This window comes from Gossypium hirsutum, chromosome D07, assembly GCF_007990345.1.
Source record: "Gossypium hirsutum isolate 1008001.06 chromosome D07, Gossypium_hirsutum_v2.1, whole genome shotgun sequence".
NCBI lineage: Eukaryota > Viridiplantae > Streptophyta > Magnoliopsida > Malvales > Malvaceae > Gossypium > Gossypium hirsutum.
This window is the reverse complement of record NC_053443.1, coordinates 50,273,088-50,291,397: the sequence shown is the minus strand read 5'-3', so window position 1 is coordinate 50,291,397 and position 18,310 is coordinate 50,273,088. Positions and strand designations below refer to the sequence as shown.

The following is an 18,310-nucleotide window of genomic DNA, read 5'->3' as shown; positions in this document are numbered from 1 at the left end:
GGTTTTAGGGTTTAGGGTGCAAGCTTTTTAGGGTTTAGGGGTCCCGAGAAAAATTATTTCGAGTTGACATTTCTGATCAAATAGTATAAAATTGCTTCTACCAAGATGCTATCAGAGAAGAAATTGTGAAATCGTGCCCTCGTGGACGTGATTTCGGTACAGTTGGTCATGTAAGAAATAATTTTTTTTGACGTTTTCTGAGCAAATAGTATAAAATCGCTGATACCAGGATGCTATATGAGAAGAAATTGTGAAATCGCGCCCTCGTGGACGCGATTTCGCTACAGTTGGTCATGTAGGAAATAATTATTTTTTAGCGTTTCTGAGCAAATAGTGTCAAATCGCGCCCTCGTGGACGCGATTTTGCTACAGTAGGAAGTTTGGGCTGAGGCTATAAATTAGGTAGAAAAATGTTCTTAGAATGCATAAGTCATAGCAGAAACATTTTAGAGAGGCTAAGAAAGTTAGAGTTTCAAAATGAGTGAATGTATTAGTGTTGTTATTTACTACGATGGTGAGGTTTGCCACACCGAGAATGGTGTTGTTTTTTTGTCGGAGAATACAGTGCGACTGTTATTTAGCCAAAACATAGATTTGACAGAACTTCGTAAAAGAATTAGGCGTAAAATCTTCGAAACGACGCCAATGAAAGTTCTGTCAATCACGTATCGATTTTGTTCTTCTGTTGATTCGGTGACATATGACTCGTTCGACATAAAAGGTGCTCGTAGCTTGGAGGCAATAGTGTAGACTCATCTTGCTAGCGGAGCAATTTATATTGAGTTATATGGACAATTTACGTCGCCAACTGATGTACTTCCGTCCAGTGTTCGAGATGTATACACGACCCCTGGCCGACACTCGGTTAGCGGGTTACAAAATACGGAACAGCCCATGTTCGGTAGCGGTGTCGAATGCACATCCCCACCAAGACATTTTGTCGGTGGATGGGACATGTACGTCGGTGGCTCGACGTTTGACGCTGGAAATACGAGCTGGGGAACTGCATCAAGTTTTAGTGGATGGCAATCTACATCCAATTGGGGACGTTATCAAATGCCCAGAAGAAAGGATGACGTACTACCTACGACATCAACCGGGGAGGGGACATCGTACGCTGCAGATGATTGTGGGTTAGAAGATGAGTCCGATGTGGATCCACCTCGAGAGCCCGGGCCGAATGGTGCAGAGGTGGGATTATTTTCTGAACCGGAGCCTATTCCAACAGAAGGTGAAGATGGTGATAGGAGTGCAGATGATGAAGAAAATCCACGATTCAGAGCATACTCACCTCCAGCCCACATGCATAATGTCGATCTGTCAGCAGACGATGCGTTAGAGTTTCCAGATCTACCACACCGGTTGCACGATCGTACAAGTTCGGGGGTAGATCTCGGTGAACTTGAAGTTGGTAATCAGTTTACCAATAAGGATAGTTTTATTGGTGCTTTGAAACAGCATAGCATCAAAAACGGTGTTAATTACCACGTCGTTAAATCAAAAACTGATAAGTTTGAGGCGAAGTGTGCAGTGCAAGACGACACATGTTCATGGAAAATTGTCTCCTCGTTAAGGAAGAGGATAGGGTTGTGGGAGATCAAAAAGTACAAAGGTCCATATACATGTGCTGCAGGTACAGTATTGAATGTGTCTGAATAATATTTTTATTTTCCAATGTTGCATTATTTAATGTACTCCCTCCCTCTGTAGGTGTTTCAGAAGATCATCCGAAAATGGATTTAGCTATGTTGGCTAGCTTGATACTGCCCACGATAAAAGCAAATCCTAAGACTTCAGTGTCGGTGATAATTGCCAATATCCATAGCCAAATAGGGTACACGCCCTCTTACCGTAAGGCTTGGATAGCTAAGCAAAAGGCATTGGAGAAGATGCATAGTGGGTGGGACACCTCATATAATGAAATATGACAATGGTGTCAGGTGCTAGAGAGATACGTCCCAGGTGCCATCACAGACCTTGAAACGGAACATGCGTACTACAACGGCCGATTGCTACGTGGATGGCAAGTGTTCAAACACCTATTTTGGACCTTTAAGCAAGGTACAAATTGACGGTACCTTCATGTTTGGTAGGTACAGTCATCGGCTATTGGTTGCAGTGGCACAGGACGGCGGTGGGAGAATTCTTCCAATTGCATTTGCAATAACACCGGGGGAGTCGTCTGATGACTGGGATTTCTTTCTCTCTAGGTTAAGGAGGCATGTGTGCCCCCAACCTGATATCTGTGTTATTTCAGATCGGGGCGCCGGTATACTAGCTGCATTTGATCGAGAGGGAAGCTTGTAGCAGCGTACACACCATAGATATTGCCTGAGACACGTTGCTTCGAACTACTACAGGCAATATCCATCTAAGACCGAACGACGACAAGTGACCAACATGGGTATTTACTATATAACTGTATTATTTCGTTTGTCATTTTGAATTAGTTTTATTGGTAGAAGTGGTATAAAATATTCGCTATGTTCTTATATTGGTAGGGTATGAAATGAATAAAGATCGTTTTCATGAGATGTTGCCAATCTTACGATCCCAAAACGGAGAAGGGGCGGACTACCTTTGCAACATACGTTTCGAACAGTGGGCACAAGCATACGACGGAGGCCTACGATATGGCCATATGACGTCGAACCTGGTAGAATGCATAAATTTTGTTCTTAAAGGAACGCGCCATCTACCGATAACAGCGGTTGTGTGAGAGACATATTTCCGTTTGGCGACGCTATTTCCAGAGCGAGCGGCATCTTATGCAGGCCAGATGCAGGGTGGGCATGTATGATGCAGTAAGGTAGTTCAAGAAATTAACAAGGCGAACGCGAGGGCAAACATCATACAGGTAGTGTGTCACGATCGAGACAATTTATGGTTTCGCGTGACGGAGTTTGACAGACCGCACCAAGGTGTTGTTGGCGGGCAATATCATGTACACTTGCGGAACAGGACTTGTGACTGTGGGAAGTTCGATGCACTTCGTTATCCACGCGCTCATGTTGTTGCAGCCTGTCAGAAACTCCGCCTGGATCCGCTGAGTTATGTAGACGATGTGTACAAATTAGAAAACATGTACCACGTATGGAGACACGTTTTCCCACCGGTCCCAGATGAACGTAAGTGGCCGCCCGTATGTCTTGCTCCTTTTAAGCTGTTACCGGATAGAGAATCGTGTCGCAAGCCGAAGGGTCGACCTTGCTCCACTAGAATACGGAACAATATGGATATCCGAGAAACAACCAATCAACAAAAGTTGTGCGGATGGTGTAGGAACCCAGGCCATACTAGTTGATCATGCCCTAATCGCAATAGTTGAATGTAATTTTAGATGCAATAGTTGAATGTAATTTTAGATGCAATTACATTTTATTCAATTACTATTTGATAATTGTATTAATTGTTAGTAAAAGTATCAAATTACTACAATTTCTTAAATGTTAGTACCAGTCGAAACATTTTACGAAATCCAACATAACTTGTAAAAATGTGTAAAATTATTATGCCCAAAAACTTTTGTTAATTAAAATGGGTTTTTAATTAAATTAGTTTAGGGTTAGGGTTTTTAATTAAAATGGGTTAGGGTTTTTAATTAAATTAGGTTAGGGTTTAGGGTTTTAATTAAATTAAACTAGGGTTAAGGTTTTTAATTAAAATGGGTTAGGGTTTTTAATTAAATTAAATTAGGGTTAGGGTTTTTAATTAAATTAAACTAGGGTTAGGGTTTTTAATCAAATTAGGTTGGGGTTTAGGGTTTTAATTAAATTAAACTAGGGTTAGGGTTTTTAATTAAAATGGGTTAGGGTTAGGGTTTTTAATTAAATTAAACTAGGGTTAGGGTTGGGTTAGGGTTTTTAATTAAAATGGGTTAGGGTTAGGGTTTTTAATTAAATTAAATTAGGGTTAGGGTTTTTAATTAAATTAAATTAGGGTTAGGGTTTTAATTAAATTAAATTAGGGTTAGGGTTTTTAATTAAATTAAATTAGGTTGGGTTTTTAATTAAATTAAATTAGGTTAGGGTTTTTAATCAAATAATATCAAAATAACTTGGAAAAATTTCTATGTGTATTACATCGTCATAAACTTGTATTTCATTACATCAAATGATAAATTTTAATACGGTAATCAATGTCTATGACCGGGGGATTCGGTTCCACATGGCGGCCGTCGACGGTTACGCGCTGGATTCCTCCTTCCTCTAGCTTCCGGCGGCGGTTGTTCTTCCTCCGGTGGTGATTGTTGTTCTTCCGGTTCGGCATCTGGTTGTCGGACTTGGGACGATGATCCACCTTCAAAGAATAGTGTATGCGGAGGTGTTTGCATCATGAACGGCAACGGTGTTTGCATCATGTGTAACACCCCTTACCCGAGACCGTCACCGGAATCGAGTACGAGATGTCATCCAATTTAACTTACCAATTCGGAGCATAAAAATTTGCTTTTAAAATTAAATTCACTGTTCACAACAAAACTGTCCACCTGTGTGACTGTCACTAATTTAATTATAACTCGAGTTAAGAGACTCGAAATTTAAATCCGTAAATTTTCCCTGAAACTAGACTCATATTCCTACTTACCATAAAATTTTCAGAATTTTTTACGCAGCCAATTAGTACAGTTTATTCATTAAAGTATCCCCTGTTTCACAGCTCGACAGGTCTGACCTCTTGGCACTAAAAATAAATTATCTCATCTCAAAGAATTCATATAAGGTTATCGTTTGTTTTTTTTTTTTGAAAATAGACTCACTAAGAAATCTATACATATAAATTATGACCCATAATTCTTTCTGTACAATTTATAATGATTTTCCAAAGTCAGAATAGGGGACTTCAAAAACCATTCTGACCCTGTCTCACTAAAATTCAAATATCTCAAAATACAGAATTCATTTTCCTACACCGTTTCTTTCATATAAAAATAGACTTGATAAGATTTAATTCTATATATAATTCACTCTCAAATTCCATTTCTACTATTTATGGTGATTTTTCACATTCACGCCACTGCTGCGGTCAAAGAAACTGCTTCTTTGTATTAGCTACCATTTACACATACAAAATACCAAAACATAATCTTTACTAACCATTTCAATAACTAATCTTAGCCATATCATATGAACATACTCAAAATGATTAAGACTCTATACATGCCATAGTTTAAACATTTTGAAAAGCACATAATACCGAGATGATTATGATAGTGTGATACGAGCTCCGACGATCCCCAATTCGATCAAGTTCAAATCACTATAAAACAAAGGAAATAAGAAAATGTGTAAGCTACAAATAGCTTAGTAAATTACATGTAAATAATAGGTACTCATTTAATAAATAACACTTTTAGCATATAACTAATCAAAACATTCCTTAGCAATTTCAATCACTTACACATGCACAATCTTACCAATTCACTTTCATATACATTTTCACACTTAACATTTATCACATATGCTCATTCTTTCAATTGTACCTGCATACACACTTCATTTCATATTCACTTTAACTCATTATTAATCCCGTTGAACACTCGGAATATACACAGATACGTAGAGATTTAGCACATAAGTGCAACACTGATATGTAGCCGAAGCTACCACTGTTATGTAGCCGAAGCTACCACTGAAATGTAGCCGAAGCTACCACTGTTATGTAGCCGAAGCTACCACTGATCAATAACACTGGAAATGTCCACGGGCCTGCTCACACAAGCTGTCAGGTGTCTGCAACACATGCTAGATCACCCAGCACCGGGACTCACTGTAACACTGTAACACTGGTCTCTAGTGACATGTCACTTGTATCCACTTCTATTCTTAAGTTCAACCGGGAATTTACACTTAACACTTTATTTTAAACACTTTATCACTTGAATAATTCATGAACAATTTTCCTTCCACATTCACTATTGATTCACATATCAAATAAAATTCACAATTTATAAAATATATTACTATTATTTACACATAACTTACCTCGGATGCAAAACGACTATTTTTGTAATTTAGTCGATAACTTTCTCTTTTCCCCGATCACTTCCACTATTTCTTCTTTCTTGATCTATATTAACACAATTTAATACATTTTATCAATATTCCATTCAAATACAATTCATACACAATATTTTGGCAAATTTACATTTTTCCCCATAACTTTTCAAAAATTCCACTTTTGTCCCAAAGCTCGTAAAAATAAAATTCACTAAATTTTTAGATTTCAAACTTCACTAAATCATATTTCATGCTCATAACAGCCCTCAATTTCACAAAATCACAACTTTATGCACACTTTACCATCTTTCACAATTTAGCCCTTTTTCAACATTTTCATTGAAATTCATCTAGTAAAACTTGTAATTAACACTGCAAACATCCATTATCTAACATCACTAATCAATTTACAATTATATCATGAATGGGTCAATTTTTAAACTTTAATTTCATTTAAATTAAATAGTAGAAACATGAAATTCAAGCTTCAATAAGCATAAAAATACGAAAATAATTAAAAACGGGGCAAGAAATCACTTACAATTGAGCTTAAAAAAATAAAAAACCCTAACTATTGAAGCATGAAAGTTTCGGCAGCAAGCTCTTCAATTTGAAGAAGATGGACACTTATTTTCACTTTATTTTGTCTTTTTCTCAATTTGGACAAAAATGCCCTTGACCCATTACTTAGATATTTTTCTAGAATTACCCTTTTGTGTCCATATCACTAATTTATGGTCTAATTGCCACATAAGCACTTCCAATTTCATGCAATAATTCAATTAAGCCATTTAATCACTAATTAGACACACTTTGCATTTTTCTCAATTTAGTCCTAAAAATTCAATTAGGCACTAAATCATTAAAATTTTCTATTCATATTTCACACAATATTTCAATAAATCAGTAACTAATAAAAATTTATAAAATTAAACTATTTCACTTCAGATTTGTGGTTACGAAACCACTATTCTGATTAGGCCCTATTTTGGGTTATCACATCATGAACGGCGACGGAGTTTGAAAGCCATGCGTTGCTGGCGATTGGTAAAAAGGAGAGCTCCCTGACGGCCCCCTTGCGAACCCTCCTGCACCGCTGGCCTAGTTATCGGTGGTCCGCTCGGCATTACAGGAAATGGAGCTGATCCGGGCATTTGGCTCCAACCTGCCATAGGATTCGGAAAAGGATACATGTATGGGTTAGGGTACATATAAGGGCTAGGAAACATACCTGGCATCATAGGGAAAGGCGAATGTGTGGGTACCATCTGTTGAATTGCTGCGTCAGGTGACTGCGTCGGTGCTCTCGTTGGGAACGGTGATTGCATGGCCGCTGATGATGAACCGGGTGAATATCTAGGCCTCGTTGAGGGGCTGCCCTCATAGTCTTGTCCCCTTGGATTTAGAGGCCCGCCCGCGCCTTTCCCTTCCGACACGTATTTTCCGCTGCCTCTCCTCTGGCGTAAGTAAATACGGCTTCCCATAGATCCTAAACCATGGCATGTATTCTGGAACACACGCTAACTCGGGAACGATGATTTGTTCCCGAGTAGGTAGATATTCATGCCAATTTTCCCACATTTCTGTGTTCTCTGACCAGTATTTAGTGCAATCCGTACCTAATAGCCGAAGGTCGATTTTGTGGTGCTCGTCAAACACCTCAGGGTCCGCAGGGATCGGTTGTCTACATCCAAACTGACGTAGGACTCTGTCTGTCTGGTGGGGCTCCACGGTTGCATAGTTTATCAACACCACTTTCACGTGCCAAGCGTTCGAATTCTGTAAAAACTCTTCCGGGATTACTGCCCGGACTGCCGGATCCTCGTATGGTGTCCATTGAAACTACATGAACATGATAGAAATATTACTTATATACATAATACTAAATACTAAATACTAAATACTAAATACTAAATATCAATCCACTAGCGAATGTATGGAAATATCTATTTGCAATAATACTTACTTCTGCTTCCGACCGTTGCTCCAATAGAAGCCGTATATCTTCGAGTTCAGACGGTAATCCACGATAACTTGCCGGATGGTTCCACCTAATTAAATAAATTTTTAGCATACTTTTGTTCTTACAAAATCTACATAACAATTTCAAAATGTAATATAAAATTTACCTCGTTACGAGTGGGAATGTATATGGGTGGTTCACTCGAGGACGTAGAAATGGAAAGCGAAACCGTGCCCATGATTGCAGTAGTGGCAGGCAACCTCCGATTTTTTCTCTCCTCAGTTTGGTCGCCCCGCACATCTCCCGATATAATTTTGCCAAGACGGCAGACCCCCAACTTAATTCACCGGCTGCTCTAAAATTAACGAGTTTTAGCAGCCACCTTAGATATACACGGCTCCGTGACGTGTCGGCCATCAGATAGCCTCAATTATTTGAAGAATGTATGATCGAGCATATCGGATTCTTTCAATTTCGGTTGAATTTTCATTCAGATCGGGGAATGTGGCATGTAACCAGCCCATCTCCACCTTACCTCCATCCATTTTATCCGGAACAACGCCCAAAAGCTCGTAGCACACCGCCTCCCAATTACTAGATTGGGCAGACCCGGTGACTGGGTGCCCGTCCACCGGCAATCCCAAATGTAGATGGACATCTTCCAGAGTGATAGTGCACTCTCCACATGGAAGATGAAATGTGTGCGTCTCGAGTCTCCACCTCTCGATTAACGCACTGATCAGTTTCGGCTCCAACTTGCATCCCCGGCCTACCGTCGCCACGTGCCAAAATCCCGCTTCCCGCAGGTAGTTCTCTACTAACGGTGATGGAGGACCATGCATATTCCGAATATTGCATTCCAATACCCGATCTTTAGACTTTTATAACAAAAAATAAATTAATAATTATCTAAAAATACATAAATAAAAATATCTTAAATAAAATTTAAATTTAATACTTACCATTTTCATTTGCTCCACCGATATGTGATTCCTATCAAGACGAATCAATGATCCGGCCATTGTTGAAAATATTAAAAATATTAAAATTATTTTTAAAAAATAAAAATATTTAAAATTTTCTTAAAAAAATGAAATTGAATGGAAAAGGAAATTAAATATGGATTTGAGAGATTTTTTGAAGGAAATTGAGAGGATTTTGGAAGGAATTTGAGAGTTTAAGAGAATTTTGGAAGGAAATTGAGAGAATATTTGTTTGTGAAAAAATAAGGGGTAGGGGGTTTTATAGTAAAAAAATTGTGACCGTTGGGGGGGGCAATGGTCAAATTTTTTACCGTTAGGCCACTGTTCACGCGCGCGTGTCATCGCGTCCACGTCAGCGCGACCTGCTGACGTGGAAGGAAATCGCTTCCTTGAGGGCGCGATTTCCTTCCACGTCAGCAGGTCGCGCTGACGTGGACGCGATGATCTGTCACGTACCCTGACATCGCTCTTACGTGGCAGCGATTTTGCGGAATTGGCCCATTCCGGTAAATAATTAAAAAAGTGGTCCATTTCGGTAAATTTTGAAAAAAAAGGACTTTTTTTGGTTAAAAGGCCAATTTTAGCAATAAAAACATAAACCAAAATCGAATATTTTTGTCCCAAAGAAATTGAAGGTCAATGGGAAATGAGGTCAGAGCTAAAAGTATAATAAAGCGACGGCCGGGATTCAAAGATCTCCGATCCCGCACACAACACTTGGCCACACCGGAAAATTGCGCGTCAAATATCCAGATTCAAAGCATAGATTGGAGGGAAAAGAAAAGAAGGAACAAAATTTATTTATTTTATTTTTTATTAACCGTTTTTTTTTATCTTTCTTTTTTTGTCTCTCATTTCAAATATACAGGATTTGAAATCCGAACCAGGCTCCATCACAACGTTGAAGGAAGCGCAAAACTTTAAGCCAATGGCGGAAGTTTTGAGCCCTAACACTAGGCCTAGGATCCCTATGGCCTCTCGCATCCAGTCCCCCCACAAGTCCCTTCTTCCTGGGCTCTAACGACGACAAACTCGAGCGTGTCCAGGCTCGAGCCGCTCGAGTCGCCGCCATCCGCCGCAAGCCCGTTCTTTCCCATCCTCAGTCGCCTACTGATTCCGACCCTTGCCTATCTAAAGACCAGATTCTGGAGTTGTTCCAAAATTGCATTAAATTGGCCAGTGAAAATGTCTGTAATCGCTTCAATTACTTAAAAGTATAGGAAGACGAGGGTTTTTCTTTTGAGGTTAAGTAAATGCTTTTTTAAAATTTATGTATTCTTTTTTAAAATTTCAGTAGATTGTAAGTGGTAATCATTGGACTTTTGGTGGTTGAATTGTTTTTAAGTTTTAATGTAATTTTATTCGTATTTAAATTTATTATTTATCTTTTGGATGCAGAAAATTAATCAAAAGAACACTTGGGAGCTGAATTTAATTGACCATCTTCGCGATGTTATCTAGGTCGAAGAAGAAAATGACGTTGAGACGAACTTTCAAAAGGTTTGTTTAGCATTTTTCGTTATTTAGTATAGCAGAAACTTGGATAAATAAATATTGAATCGACTCCGAAAACGAATTCGTTTGAGATTTATATGAGAATGTTGAAGCTATAGTTGGTAGTTCAGAGTAAAGAATGTTGCACATTTTATGGCTTTTCTTACCTTTTAGTTACTAATCTTCTGGCAATTTTAAACACTGGTGACCAAATTGATACTTAGCCTGACCCAAGGGATTACTTCAATGATCTTGTTCTGGATCCATGCATTGCGTTTTCAAGGGAGCATGTATTTAGACTACGAATAACTGCTGTGTAAATATTAAGCTGAAGCCATTGGTTATAACCGTGAAAGCAAAAACGTCTGGAAATGTTTGGAGAAAACAATGACAAACAATTTTTGGATTGATAATTGATAATATTTCACTTTTTTTTTTCATGCTTAATGAATGAGTTTCATTATATATTTTACAGGCCAGTTGTACTTTGGAAGCTGGTGTTAAGATTTATTTATTGAGCGTGGATTCGGTTCATTCAGAAGCATGCAAGGTTCTTGGTGGGATAAACAGAGCAGGTCAAAAAATGAGCAAGGTTAGGTTTCTTCTATGGTGGCACCTAAGCCCTATCTTATTTTTTGCTATCAGAGATTGTTTGTATGAGAAGAGGTTGTACAGAAGGCTTGCTAATGTTATGGATTTTAGAAAATTTAAACTTATCAAAATTTTTTCAAGGAAAAAGTAAGAATAGGTTATGGTCAGTATTTTCGTAGCTGTAGACTTAGCATTATTTGGCCACATTTTTAACTAAATGTGATATCATGTTATAATGCCAGATTCTGTGGTGGAGAATGGAAATATTGATACCACACAGGAAGTGAATCCTAAGAAAGAGACAGATAAAAAGGTTTGTGGTCTTTAAATTTAAAGAATTATCTAATTCAAAGTTCAAACTATATAGTAATGAACGTCTATATCTGCAGATGTCACCTTTATCAACGCTGGAATCTTCTTTTGAGGCTCTTAATGTAAAGAAATTTGATGGTAATCTAATCATACATATCCACAATCTTGATTCCAATGTGAGGTACAAGCTTTGATTATGATGCCATCTTTTGGTTTTCAGTAGCATTTGCAGTGGATCCTGTCTATCATCAAACATCTGCACAATTTGATGAAGGTGGAGCCAAGGGTCTATTGTTGAATAATCTTGGTGTTTATGCTGATGTCGTGTTCTCTTTGATTCATTCGAAGTGCCAGGGAAGGAAATTCCTTCTTCAAATCAGCATGATATATCTGAAACAATTGATCTATCTTTTGCTGGAGGTTTGTTTTTGGTTTTGACTGGTGTTTTCACATCTTTGTCTGATAAAATTAGGTGTTTGATTACAATCACTCTTTGATGTATTGACAGAATACCTTGAGCGTATGGTGTTGAACATGCAAACAAAAGCTGAGATTTCTCCAACTCTCCATAATATAGTCAATCAACTTTATGAAGAGAACAGAAGGCCACTGGAGAACTTTTCCTGCAGCCAGAGATCAACAGAGCTAGCTGATGCTATAAATAATGAAAGTGAGTTTGATGGTGTTGCATTTGAGAGTTTTGACAATGATGGTTTCGATCATGATGACCAACCAAGCATTGTTGATGAGGAATTTAACAGGGAAGAGCCAACTTTTACGAGTTATCACGAGGTTTAACATATTTCCTTCTCTTAATTCTTTGAAAAGGTTAAGACTTGAATTACATGCTTTTTATTCTAAATCATAATTGAATTTGACAGGATACCGATTATTTTCTTTCAACAATCCTGATGCAGATGACAGATTTGAGAAAGTTGATGATTATTTGTTTTTGAACCTGGGATTTACTTTGAAACAAAATGCTTGGGCTGGTCCTGATCATTGGAAATACAGAAAAACTGAAGGTATATGTCATGGGGCCACTGGCAACTGCTATCTTTCATCAACATGTTTTTTTTAATACAATATTAGGGTGGGGGATGGGGGTAACACGGTTTGAACGTGCATCAAACGAGTGTTTGACAAGGGCTTTAACTACCACTTTATTCAAATCAAGCCATCTTTGATCAACATTTTACTTTAGTAGCTCATTAACTTATTTTGAGTGTTGAATATCGTAGGTTTTGAGAATATTGCTGATGAAGAAAATATGGAAGTGTCAACTACAAAGAAAGCCAAAAATAAGAAACAAGCTGAGCCTGATATTGATTTCACTAAAGCCTTGGATAATGAAATGCCTGACATCTTTGCTCCTCCCCAGAATCTTAAGTCATTGCTTCTACCTTCAAACAGAGCACCTTGTAATACAAAGCTTCCTGAAGATTGTCACTATCAACCTGAGGACCTTGTAAAATTGTTTCTTATACCTGACATGATTGTAATGTTTACCACCAGTTTGCTACTAAAAGATGGCTTGGATGTTATAGCCGAATTTGGAACAGTTACATTAGTTTGTTTAAAAACTCTTGTTTTAACCTAACTTGGTTAAGCGTTTCAAAAAAATAAAACTTGTAGAACTCTCACAGATGTTTAGACAAACTTAAGTTCGTAAACACTTATTTCAAATGTCAAAATCTATTTCAAATTCATTTGCTTCGAAAATACCAATTTTGAACAAATCTTTTTTGATTAATGCTAACATTAGTTAAAAATTATTTATTTATTTACAGATAAACACTTAAGAGTTACTTAAATTGCAGCAGAAAATGTTTTAGAGTTTTAATTTTAAAAATTGAAATCCAATTTGTTAACCTGTGTAATTTTGCAATTTACGATTGAAAATATCAAAATTGACGAACAAAATGAAAATGAAAATGAAAATGAAAACACAACCCAAAAACAAATTATTGTCCCAAAAGTCTAGAAAAAAAAATACTAACGTACATCACCATAATTAATTAGTCATGAAAACAATTCAAGTTCTTGCACGCAGTTCGGTCTTAAGTTAGAAGTTCACTGCAAACGAATTAAACAAAGGAGTGAGCTAAAAGCCCAATGCGTAACACATCCCAAGCAACAAATTGGAAACACATACACAAACAAACACAATATTCAGATACAGATTTAGGCATATTCTCACATACGGAATAAGATGTTTTATCATAACCAAATACGGATACATATATAGGTTCAGATATAAATGCAAACACAGGTTTAGAAACAGATGTAGACACAAATTCAGATACAAATGCAGATACAGATCTTACCCCCATCAGCTACCCACCAACTCCTGCTATCTCTACACACCGTATAGGGTATTAATTACCCATCCAACCCTACACATTGTTTAGTGACTGTATGTCACTTATATAAGTGCAGCTGAGCTGCCAAACAGAAAAGTTGCGATAATTCGCCAAAATCAAATATATGTGGTCAAGTCACTAAAATTGCAGTTAAGCTATCATAATAGATATTGTGGTTACACCACCAGAAGATGCAGTAATACTGCCAAAATCACACTTCCTTCATCACATATCATACCCTCACCCCATGCAATATGACACATCATACAAATACAAACCAGAACGATAAGCATATTGGACATGCATTCATATACTTAATAGGAACCAATAAGCATGACTTTCATGCTTTGCAGACAAATATTTCATAATATGAATCACTTACACTAGAAAATCCACAATGTCACATGCATGGTCATATATCAAATTCAGAGATTTACAATTTAACATATTCAAACATCATAAACTCATACACAACATTTCAACACGGATACTTGCCCTTAGACTTGACAGAACACAATTCATACATACATATTTTACATACCTTAAACACGTCACCTATAATAACATACTATCAAATATCTTGTTTCCAGATCATTTTAAAGCAGTATGAACCTTACGGAAGGTCTAATTACGATTCATGGACCAAATTGGACCTAAAATCATATTTTTTTTGACATCAGCTAAAGTTGGGTTGTTACAATTCTCCTTTCTTTTAATAAATTTCATCCTTGAAATTTATTTAAAAAGAGGTGAAAATGTTTCGATCTCATTAGTTCATCCGACTCCCAAGTAGCATTTTCAATGTTATGGTTGTACCATAAGACTTTCACTAATGGCACATGTTTTCTTCTCAACTCTTTCACTGCTTGAGCTAAGATTTCTACTGGCTCTTCTTCAAATGTCAAATTAGGTAGCATTTCTATCGCTTCTATAGGTATCACATGAGAAGATTAGATTGATAACGTTGATGCATCGACACATGAAACATATTATTATTATTTTTCAATTCTGATGGCAACACCAAATAGTAGATAACCGATCCAATTTTTTCAATAATTTTATATGACTCAATATATTTGGGACTTAACTTCCTTTTATGACCAAAGCGCAAAATTTTCTTCCATGGAAAAACTTTCAGAAATACCCTCATGCAAGGCAAATTCAATTTCTTTCTGCATCAAGTCAACATACGACTTATGTCTATCTGAAATTGCTTTCAATCTGTCTTTTAACAATCTCACTTTATATTTCATTTCTTGCATTATATCTGACCTTGCCATCTTTTTCTCACTCAATTCTGACCAACATAGAGGTGTTCTACACCATTACCCATACAAAATTTCATACATAGCTATTTGAATACTTGATTGAAAACTGTTATTATAAACAAAGTTTGCTAAAGGTAAATAACGTTGTCAACTAGTTTCAAACTCAATGATACAAACTCGTAGTATGTCTTTCAATATTTGGATAACACACTTTGATTGGCTGTTAGATTTGGGATGGAAAGTAGTGCTGAAACTCAACCTTGTGCCCAAGTATACATACAATTTCTTCTAGAACGAAGTGAAACAAAGATCTCAATCCAAGATAACAAGAATAGGTGCATCATAAAGTCTTATTATTTTGTGAATATACACCTTAACAAGCTTTTGAAGTGACCAATCTATTCTCACTATTAGAAAATTAGCAGATTTTGTTAATCGGTCTACTATTATCTAGATAACATTTCTTTTATTCGACAAAGTTGGTAAATTAACAAAAAAATCCACTGTATTTTGTTCATATTTCCACCCGGGAATTGAAATTGGTTGAAGAAACCAGAGGGAACTTGATGTTCAGCTTTTACTCGTTGACAAGTTAAACACTTTGCAACATATGCAACTATTTTTCTTTTCATATCCAACTCCTACCTACCTACCTACCCCTTCCGTGTTATTCAACCTTTGGAAGTGATATTCGTCCACTCTTATGCTCACCCTTTTGCCATCACTAGTAAAGGCTACCAAAAACTCTATTGGAAGCGTATGGACAATTAATAACTGAAAACTAATTTTATTACACACAAATATTACACAATAGAAATACATTTTTTTTCTTTATATACTAGTTGCTGCTAGTTTTCTATCTCAAACACTCTTTTCTTCTTCTTCTTCTTCTTTTACTCACATCACTTATACTTTCCATACACTATGCTTACATATTTATAGGCTTGGTTAAACCATCTTAGCCTTCTTGATTTGTTGTTTGAGTTATCCATTTATTATGGATAAGTATGCTTAAACTCATGCCACATTCATGCTTAGTCAACTTAGTCAAAGATAAGGTTGCCACCTTACAAGCCATAATTATCCATCATCCTTATCCTTTAATGTTTCATGAAACTTCCAGCAAATTTATCATTATCTTCATCTTAGTCCTTAAGTAATCATCACCAAGCTGCCACATTACTAAGCCAAATTGTACATCCACTCTTGGCTTCAAGCTTTATTGGCTTTGAGAAGTCCATTATACTTCTAACACTCCCCCTCGAACCTAACTTTCATTCCAAGATTTTCTGAGTTTATGGAATACGTTCGCTTTTAATGTTTCATGAAAATATTTTCCAATTGGTCTTCTGTTCGGTAGTTTATTAACTCTACATTTTTTTTCTTCACTTGCTTCGTCTATAAGACACTAGATTCTTTGCAAGAGATATTGTGGACTTGTTGTTAATATAAATTGTAATTGGACCTTTTTGTTTAATAAATAATTCACCCAAAATATTCTTCAACCAAATTGCTTGACACGCACGTTGAAACAACCATGTATTCTGGTTCACATGTTGAGAGGGCTACCATTTGTTACTTTTTCGATGACTGTGAAAATGTTGCGGAACCAATATGAAATAAATATTCAAATGTGCTTTTGCGATCATCCAAGTCACCACCATAATCACTATTTGAATAACCAACCAATTTTGAACTTTGTGAGTGTGTATAAAATAAACCATGATCCATCGTACTTTTGACATATCTCAAAATTCTCTTTGTTGTAATCAAGTGATCTTGTTTTAGCTTCTCTATGTATCTACTAATTATTCTCACTACGTACATGATATATGGCTGCATGATAGTCAAGTACCTTAAACTTTCAACAATGCTTTTAAACAACATTGGATTTGCTGGTTGTCTAGATGAACCAACACTTAATTTCATGCATAGTTCTGTTGGCGTGGCTACTGGCTTGCAATATTTCATTTTGAATTTTCTTAAAATGTATTTTGCAAACTTCTTTTGAGATATAAATATTCCATCTTTCATTTGTTTCACTTCAAGTCCAAGAAAGTATGACATTTCACCAATATCTGTCATTTCAAATTCCTTAGTCATAGCTTTTTTAAAGTCATTGAACATACTTGGATTGTTTCTCGTGAAAATCATATCATTCATATAAGCATACAATCATGATGCCACCAACTCCATTTTTCTTCGTATATAGGGCATGCTCTTATGGGCTTTTTATGAACTCGTTCTTCTGAAAGTATTCATTTATTCTTGTGCTCCATACTCTTGGGGGCTTGCTTTAGCCCACGTAAAAATTTTTTCAAGGGATAGACTTTGTCTTCCTATCCTTGCTTGCTATATCTAGGTGGCTATTTGATGTTGACTTCTTCTTCTAAGTAGTCATTAAGGAATGGTGACTTCACGTCCATATGATAAACCCTTTATTTATTTTGTATTGCAATTGTCGTGAGAAGCCTTATAGTGTCAATTCTGGCAACCAGAAAAAATACTTCATCATAGTCTACTCATGTCTTTGCTTGTAGCCTTTTGCAACTAGTCTTGCTTTGTAATTCTCCACTTTTCCTTCTTTGTTGGTCTTCGTTGTACACCCATTTTACTCCAATTAAACTATGCCCTTTTGGTAGACTTGTTAACTCCCACATGTCATTTCTTCTTATTGCTGTAATTTTTTCATCTATTGCCTTCTTTCATTTGACATATTCAATTCCATCTTCATATATTATTGGATCACATTTTGTCATTAAACATAATAAACAATATTCAAACATTGTTTCTATGGGTTCTGTGACATCATAAATATCGCGTAAACTACGTATTCTTGCAGGTGCTTCCTTTGAGTTGTTGGTACTGTTGCTTATTGGTGATGACGATGTACGGGTTGTTGCAATAGGACTTGGTGGAGGCTTTTGATCATTACCTTGTTCATATTGATAAATGAAATTATCTTTTTTTTTCATTATTGAAAAATAATCCTTCAGTTTTATTTTCTTATTCGCTCCATCTCCAATAATCAGTTTCATCAAACTCAACATCTCTTGAGATGATAACTTTCTTAGTGAGAGGGTTGTATAACCTATATGCCTTCCTTCTTTTTTCATAACCAGTGAAAATACATTTCACTCCTTTTTCGTCAAGCTTCTTTCTCGTCTAGTTAGGAACATGAGCATATATGATGCATCCAAAAATCTTGAGATACCCAACTCCTGGCTTTTGCTTGCTCCAGACTTCATTTGGCGTCTTGTATTTCACACTTTTTATTGGACAATGGTTCAACAAATAAACAACACATTGAACAACTTCAGCTTAGAACGTTCTTGGT

At 36.6% G+C, this 18,310-nt stretch overlaps 1 pseudogene; it reads left to right on the top strand.

The window, feature by feature from the left end:
• Positions 1–9,562: 9,562 nt before the first annotated feature.
• LOC107955074 (condensin complex subunit 2-like) lies at positions 9,563–12,995 on the top strand (annotated as a pseudogene).
• Positions 12,996–18,310: the final 5,315 nt, after the last annotated feature.